Consider the following 8,207-nt stretch of genomic DNA (forward strand, 5'->3'; position numbering starts at 1 on the left):
AGTTGAAAGAGTTAGCAGAGGTGTGGAGCTGAAAGCAGAGCTCTGACTGCTGCCTAGGGACCTCCATCCCACCCTGGCCTGGGTGCAGCCAAATGCTCTGCCATGGCTGCTGCTGGGGTCACCCTTTGCAGCCCCTGAGATAACCAGCTGTTATGGTTTTGTATGGGAGGCATTAAAGAAGTGGTATAAAACTTTTAGCTACTAGACAACTAGACATGTTTCTGTGAAAAACACGTGTAAAAGACAAAAGAAGCTCAAGAATTTTTTTTTTTTTTTTTTTCCTGACTTAGGAACAAGTAATAATGCTTGTTTCAGCTGGGCTGGGCCAGATAAGTCCTGTTGTGGAGCTGGGCCCTTCTCTAGGGAGCTCACTGAGCCTTGTTGGGTTTTATTCCAATTCTTATTACTATTTATTTTAATTACTATTCATAAATTTTTCTTTATACCCTTTTAAAGTTTTAAACCTACTTTACCTTTCTCCTAATCCTATCTCACAACAAAAAAGAAGTACATTAATAATTAACCAACACCAAACCCACCACGCTCTTTAGTGTGTTAACCACGAAATCTCAAAACGAACAAAATCTCAAATTAACAAACCAAAACCACTACACGAGGGAAGCTGCACTGTGCCAGACAAACTCTGAGGTGCATTCCTGCCCCAGCCAAAGCTCAAGAGAAGCCATCAGGCCTGTGAGGGAGGCAGTCACCTAAGAGGTGCTGCAGCACAGGGGACAGAGCCCATTGCTGTTTGCCCCAAAGCGATTAAAGAGCTGAGTGTGGCTGTCAGCACTTCCACTGCCTCGCCAAGGTGGGGCCCAGCCCTGGGAGCAGATGTAGAGCAGTAATCCTCAGGTTCCCTGAGGGACGCAGAGATTAACCCGGAACGCCCTGCTCTGAATCCCTGCAGGAGCTGTTTTGAGAGCTAAAGCACCACATGGATCCCCTGGCCTGCCCTTGTTGCTGTCTTCTACGTGCATGGCCATCCTCTGGAGAGAGCTGCTTATCTGGCATGGATGCCACCCTGCTGCCTAGGACACTTCAGCTTCTCCTTTCCTGACCAGAGCTGGTGCTTCTAGCAGTTTTCCCTGGGATCTTACAGGGGCTTTATTGCCAGAAAAGGGACTATAAAATTATCCCTCTTCTTTCTTCAAGCCTTGTGACTTCTAGAGGCAATGCTCTTCTAGTGAGATCACATTTGGGTGGGATTCATCCTCTACTTCTCCCATGCCAGACAAAGACTCTCTGAAGGGGATCTCCTTCCTTGCAGTGACTCTCAAGTTACATTTATCCTCATAATTAATGTTGGTCCAGCACACAGGCAAAAACCCAGCCTGTGCTCATCTAGGTTCCTTGATTCTTTATCCCCTCCTGGCACAGTTTTTCCTGCCTCAGGATATGATTTCCCAGTTAGGATGGCACGGTGCATCCAGGCCTTGAGGAGCTTCAGGAAGTCATTTTATTTGTAGTGGATGTGTCTCTGCCAGTGCCTGGGAACACAGCTCTTGTTTGTATGTGTGTCATTCCAGTGCTGGCAACAATGGCCATGGGAATGCTGTCTGCCAGGCAGGCCTTTAGTCATCCATTGTGTCACTGCTCCCTGTGCAGTGCTGGGCAGCCACTGATGGGCCACAGGACCTTTGCTGGAGGGACTTTCCTTATTTCCTGTTGTTCTGCTTCCCTTAAATTCCTCATCTCTCTCCGGGCCCATGGCATTGTTCAGAGTGGGCTGGCATCTTGTTTTGGTGTCTGTTTGTGCTGTGACCTATGGAAGCTGTGAAGGTGACATTAACTGCGAGGCACGCATGTCCTTTCACGGCTTTGTGTGTTTGCTGCTTGGCAAGGGGATGGAGTTTGTGGTGTAACTTAGCACATTCCTCATGAACCCAGCTACCCGGGGTGGCTTCAGCTTTTTCACTTCTGCAGGCTGACAGACTGGGGGAGTGAGAAACAAAATTCGACCAAAAGTCTCAGACAGGCAGTGTTTGATTTGGGGTGAGTGTTTCTGTGGGCCTTGGTGACACAGACAGTGTAAGACACAGATTGGGTTTGTGCCTTCTGGTTTTATAAGCCACCAGCCACCAAACAAGCAGTCATTCACCTGGGCCTGGCTGAAGCTGCCTTGCAAAACTCCAGTTAAGGAGTGGGCTGGACCCAGCATTTGGCCAGTATTTCTCTTGTGAAGATAAGCCACTGCACCGAGCTCTGGAGGCTGCACATCCCTGCAGGGATTTTGTGCTGTGCTGAGGGCTGGCACAAGGATTCTGGAGCAGCAGCTCCTGCAGGACTGGTGTCGTGATCCAGTCACCACAACCTGCTCTGGGAGCTGTCAGAGGATATTGGGGCCAGGAGGCCAGGCTGCAAGCACCGTGTCCATGCAATGCAACGTTCTTGGGCCTCTGTGAGTCTGGTTTCTGTCCTGAGCCTTGCTGCTGTTTGGATTCCTCTGGTTCTTGCAGGGGGCTGGCTCCTCTCCCTGCTGGTGGTGGGTGTTTGGTGAGGGGTCTGCAGCCCATGCAGACCTAGAGGAGCAAATGGTTGTGACGAGCTCTTGGTCAGGGACAGAGAAGCCCACAGGTTTGCTGCTCCCTGAGAGCCGTAACTCACACCAAATGAGAAATTCAGCCTGGGCCTGCCCAGCCACAGGCAGGACAAGTTCCTGTTGGCACTAGGCAAGAGGAGCTTGGTGGAAGGCAGGGAAGCAGCTCCCAGAGCCCAGCCTCTCACAGCATTTGCACAGTTGTCCAGTGGAGCTCCCTAGCCTGGTTTATGGCCACTCTCCTGCACACCTGTAGGAAGAAACAATCAAAATTGCAGGTTAGATTTGACCAGTGGAGTCAAAACCTGCTGGATGGTTTTTGCTACTCACCTGGCACTATTAAACCTCACTTAGAAGGGACACACACTTGGCCAATGTAGTTCAGCTGTGGCTCCACAGAAAGAAATCTGCAGCCCAGAAAATGTTTCCACAGCTGATGATGGCCAGTGCTTTTTCCAGCACAGGGAAGCTGCTGCCAAGAACAGGACAGCGTGCAAAAAGCACAAATGCCTCCTAAGCAAGGCAGCAGATGCCCCTGGGCAGCTGCCAGCAGGTTTTCTACCTGCCTTCCTGCTTCAGGGAAGGACATTCCCTGAAAAGCCCAACAGTTGCTTTGACTTTCAGCTGGGCCAAGTGGGACCTTCATCATCTTCTCGCCTCGCCAGCTGCCATGAAAGCAGCGATGGCAGGTGTGAAATTGCAGGTGACTTGCTTGCTTCTGGCACTCCAGTGCTGTCATTTTTGGCTTTTGACAGCCTCTGAGTGGGCAGTATGAGGGAATCACGGTGAATTCATGCCTTCTGGAGCAGGCCTTGGGCCATGGAGCACTTGGGTGGAAGGAAAAGGGTTAAAGGGGAGGTAAGAAAAACTTTGTTCAGAGCTTATTCCATAGGATGATTTCTGGGAAAGGAGGGGCTGCAATCAGGCAGGATGTATTCATTTCAGGACCTTGGGAAATCAAGCTCAGGCTGGCCCAAACCAAGGTGAAAATGCAGCAGGAAAAAGCAGTGTCCCTGCTTTACCTCATCTCGTGTCAGTGCAAACAGTGCAGATAACATGAAAATCAGACATGGTGGAATGCTGTCATTGCACGAACAACCAAAATATCCCGTGGGGAAATGGTACAGTTTGAGCAGAAGGGCAGTGGAGGTTGTCCTGGGAAATCCTAAAGAGAGAAAGGGCCCTCTGCAGTCCTCTTGGCATTTCTGCTGAAGGCAGCAGAGGAAAGCTCTGCAGGTAAGGTAGGAACTGCTGGCTCACTGTCAGAGCATGGGGAAGACCTCTGCTATTTCACAGCAGATCACTTTTGATCAGTGCAACCCCTGGAAACAACCAGATGCAGCAGAGTTCTTCTATTCTGTCTTCTAATCCTACAAGTGAGTTTAAAATCTGCATTTTTAAAACTTACCAGGCATACAAAGTATCTTGTAAAGCAACTGAAACTGCTTGCAAATGTTGGGCTCTGCTGGAAAGAAATCAGAGATCCTCATTTTCTCCAGACTGTTATTTGTCCAGTTTGGCTGCATTAAATTCAGAAGTGGTTCCTTTAGTCACTGACAAAAGTGCTTCAAATGCTTCCAGACAAAGCTGCTAACACACACACACACTCACAATGATCAGTCAAAGCTTTTGTTTTGTCACTTTTGTTTCCTGTTTGTTTGCATGCACACGGGGCACATTTTGGTTCTCAGCCCATTAATGATGAATGAACTCTCACAACATCCTTCCCTGCCTCCTAAGTGGGAGAAAGTCTTGCAGGTCAGCCTTTTTGTGGCAGAAATGGGTGATGGAGACTCCATAGACTTTAAAAGCACTTTATTCATGTTCCTGCATGAGCAGTGGAAATGGAGATGTTTGCAAGCAGCAGGTATTCTACTTCCATGAAGCTCTAGAAAGTGATTCTGCCTTAGGGAAATGCACTGTGCAAGGAGGAATCACCTGGAGGAGTTTTAGGTACATGGGCTCCCCCAGATTTTTCAATAAGCAAAATTAACTCTGAAGAGCAGATTTCTCCTGAGCTTACACCTGAGGAAAGAAGTTGCCAGAGGATCCTAGAAAATAGGATTTGAAGAGCCCTGAGAAGCTGTCTGCTACAAACCCCTGTCTCAGGCTGGGTTCTTCTGCAGGTGGAAGCTGGTGCTGTGCACCCTGTGCAATAAGCAGGAGCTCTCTGACAGGAGCCTGGCTGGCTCCCATTGCAGTGGCACCCCATGTCTGAAAGGATGTTCCAAGCCATACCAGGGGTTTGGGTGACTAAACCACATCCCAAAATGCCACATCTACTTGTTTTGTAAATCCCTCCGGGGATGGTGACAGAATGATGCAGAAGCCCTTAGAGGAGAGCTCTGGGACCTTCCCAGGAAGAGCAGAGGACCTGTACCAGGGGAATGACATGTCCTATTGTCACCCCCTGCCTTCTCTTTCTGCTGCTTGGTGGGAGACCAAACAGGCCTTTGCCGTGATCTGGGACAGCCATCCTTCTGTTCCCATGTCTCCAGTGGGAAAACCTAAGCCTTCAGGGTGTTTGGATGCTATGGGAACAGGTGCATTAAGGGACCTAAAAAACAACAGATCAGAAAACATATGGGCCTGCCCCAGCCCTTAATTAACCTAATTGCTGTAGCTTCCACCAAGGTCTGCGTGTTTTCCTGGTGTGGTTTCCGGTGCAGGCGAGCCCCGCTCCCCGTGGCAGAGCAGACACAGAAATGACCCCAGCAGCCCCTTCCACCCCACAGGGGCCCTGCAGAGCAGAGCACTGCCCTAAAACCCAGCTGCTGGGCCCAGGCTGCAGGTTCTCCACAGCCCAACACTCCACAGGGTGCTGTGGCTTCTCTGGAGAGGGCCCTGGGGCATGGCATGGCTTTGGGAAGCTCACGAGGGCTCTCACAGCCCGCAGCTGGGGCTGGCCCCGTGGCAGAGTGTGAAAACTTTGGGCTTGGTTTGGGGTTTTGTGTGGTGGTAAAGTCTTTCTTCTAACCTGTGCTTCTAAAGAAAAACTCTGCAGCCTTTTGTTGTTTGGTTTCAAGGCAGTTTATTGTTAGTTATCTAAAATATTGTTTTCTCTGGCTGCGGCTGTTTGGTCAGTGGCCCAGGCAGAGACACACACACACTTTGACATTCTCTCTCTGTCTGCTGTTTTCTTTTTCTCTCCCCCCACCCAGGGCTGCTGCTATCTTTTATATGATATATTACGTATTACATATTTATAGTTTTTCCTAATGTTTATTACTTATATTATAAGGTGCTTTTCTACTTTAAACTAATTTGTGAGTGCTAACATTACTAAGGACATGGAGGTAAGGAAGAAGAAGGAAGAAGAACAGGATTAGTTTACTTTCTTCTATCTTAGAACTTCTGACCCCTATGTATAAAGTAAACCCCCGCCCTGTACAGGTGCTAAAACTCTCTTGTATAATATTAAAAATTTTTTTCCTCTGTTTTGTAACTACTTTTATTGTATTATTTAACCTTTTGTGACTGCTTGCTCTACTTTTAAAGTTGGTAACACATTCTATGGCTTAAACTCAAAATTACAGCTGTTTTTAGCTGCCTGCTAGGATCTAAAATGCTTCTGACTAAGGCTTGGAACCTCTAAAAATGTCTGAGAGACATTTTGAGTTCTAACAGCAGAGGAGCCTCAGGCTGCAGGTGATGAATGTATTGAGCCAGCTGACCTGCATCTTCCATGGCACAGTGAAACCACTGGGTATTTAGAGAAAGAAACTGGTGCAAAAAGAACACAAAATGCTCTTTGGTTCAAGAGCACAGCTGGGCTGTGGTGCTTTCTTCACGACTTCAGAGCTAGGGAAAGGGTAGGCAAGAATCTTTACTAACCTCTTTTGTTGCCCAGACAACAGCAAGGTTTTTCCCACTTCAGAGTCACTCTCCCTCACTGAAAGTATTTGGAGAACAAAGTCATTGCCAGTTTGGTTAAACATTTGTCTTTCCATGGCACTGAGTTGTAAATAAAGCTGTTGTCCTAAAAATCCTACAGAGAACTAAGTTTCCCGAGGTTCCAAGATATCCTCTAACGACAATCCTTGTGCTGTGCTGCAAACTGAAATGTGAAATTGGCTGTCCAGATGTCTGGCAGGCAGCAGCCCAGCCAGCCAGACGGCTCTGTGCAAGGGAGCAGCTATTCCCACTGATGTGCTTCACTCCAGCAGAGCCTCAATCCTCACTGAAACTCAAGGGCTGGAGATGAGAAGCACAGCAGAAGGAGCTGCCTTGAGAGGTGCAGAGAGACAGAGAGGAGAGTGAGAGCAGTGTCTGATGTGGGCACATCTTTCCTGGCCAGCCAAGCCAAATGTTTATCACCTTTGGATTCACCGTGCTGCCCAAAAAAGCAAATCAGACGTGTAGTAGTGTTGGCAATCTCTGTAGGAACCTCCTGCCTGCCAGATTCTCTCTCCCCGCCCTCCCAGCAGGTGCCAGCTGGGTTTTTGCTTTCTTTCATCCTATGATTGTGTTTCGTCAAAGCAAGCCCAGTCAGGGGATGCAGAGCCTAAGGGCTTACTAAAATTAGACCTGATCTTTGGTCCTGTTTGCAAGTCGTTTCTAGGCACGGCGATGCCTGACACACAAACTGGCCAAAATCAGGGTTTGCAAGTCCTAAGTGCAGCTATGTTCGTGTCACTGTTTGCAAAGCCCTTTGGAGCAGCCTGCTAGGACATTGCAGCAGCACGCAGGATCTCGGCTCAGAGAGCCCCTGTGAGATAGATCTCAGCAGACAAGCAGCCTCCACATCCAGCTACCTGACACAGGAGGAGCACAGGGGATGCAATTTGGGCACAATCACACCAGGCTCACACAGTGCCCGCTGCAGAGATCTCTGGGAGCAGCCAATGAACGAGTTGTTCAGTCCCAATTAAGTTAATGGGGCTTAAACAAATCTTTCAAGTTGAATGCAGTGGTTTGTGTTTTAGTGGGTCTGGATCTTGCTAAAGCTTCCCTTCCCCCCTCATGCCACAGAGCTACTTAGATAACAGTGGTTGCTAAAGAGGAAATATGAACAGCAGTTCAAACCCAGAAGTGCAGCCAGAATACCTGTACAAAATACCTTCAAATAGGTGATGAATAAGCAACAGAGGCAAGGAGGAAGAGTAAAAAGTTTGGTTTGTGCCTGTTTTTACACTTAGCTCAGAGTGGTTTTTGAATGAAGAGGACATGTGGATGTTGGGTCTCTGGTTTGGCTGATTGCCAAACATGCCATGGAAATCAATGCCCAGTTGGTATCTGACAGGGATGAACAGGACTGGGATGGAGCACTCTTTTAAGGATGTACTTGATAGAGCTGAAGGGATTCAAATTCAAAATAAATAAGAGTAAGTGATTCTCCATTCTTTATTCACCTGTCCTGGAGCCTGAAGTGCCAGAATCTCCCTCTGAGTTCCAGAGAGAGGCAGGGGAGATCCTGGTGTCAGCCCTGAAACTGGCTGCTCCTAGACTGTTAGGAGCTTTCTAGACCAAACCCAACCCCTTCAGTTCCACCTGAAAACAAATGGACAATCAGATCTGCTGAGCACCCTTCCAGGAAGCTTTGCAAGGCAGGCTTTTGTTAGACTCTGACTATAAAGGTCTACAACCTCTCATTTGATCAACAGACAACAGCATTTTTTTTCCCCCTCCTAACAAGGTTTCCTTAGAGATGGATCCACTGCTGAATCCC

This window comes from Lonchura striata, chromosome 9 (genome assembly GCF_046129695.1).
Source record: "Lonchura striata isolate bLonStr1 chromosome 9, bLonStr1.mat, whole genome shotgun sequence".
In the NCBI taxonomy this organism is placed as follows: Eukaryota; Metazoa; Chordata; class Aves; order Passeriformes; family Estrildidae; genus Lonchura; species Lonchura striata.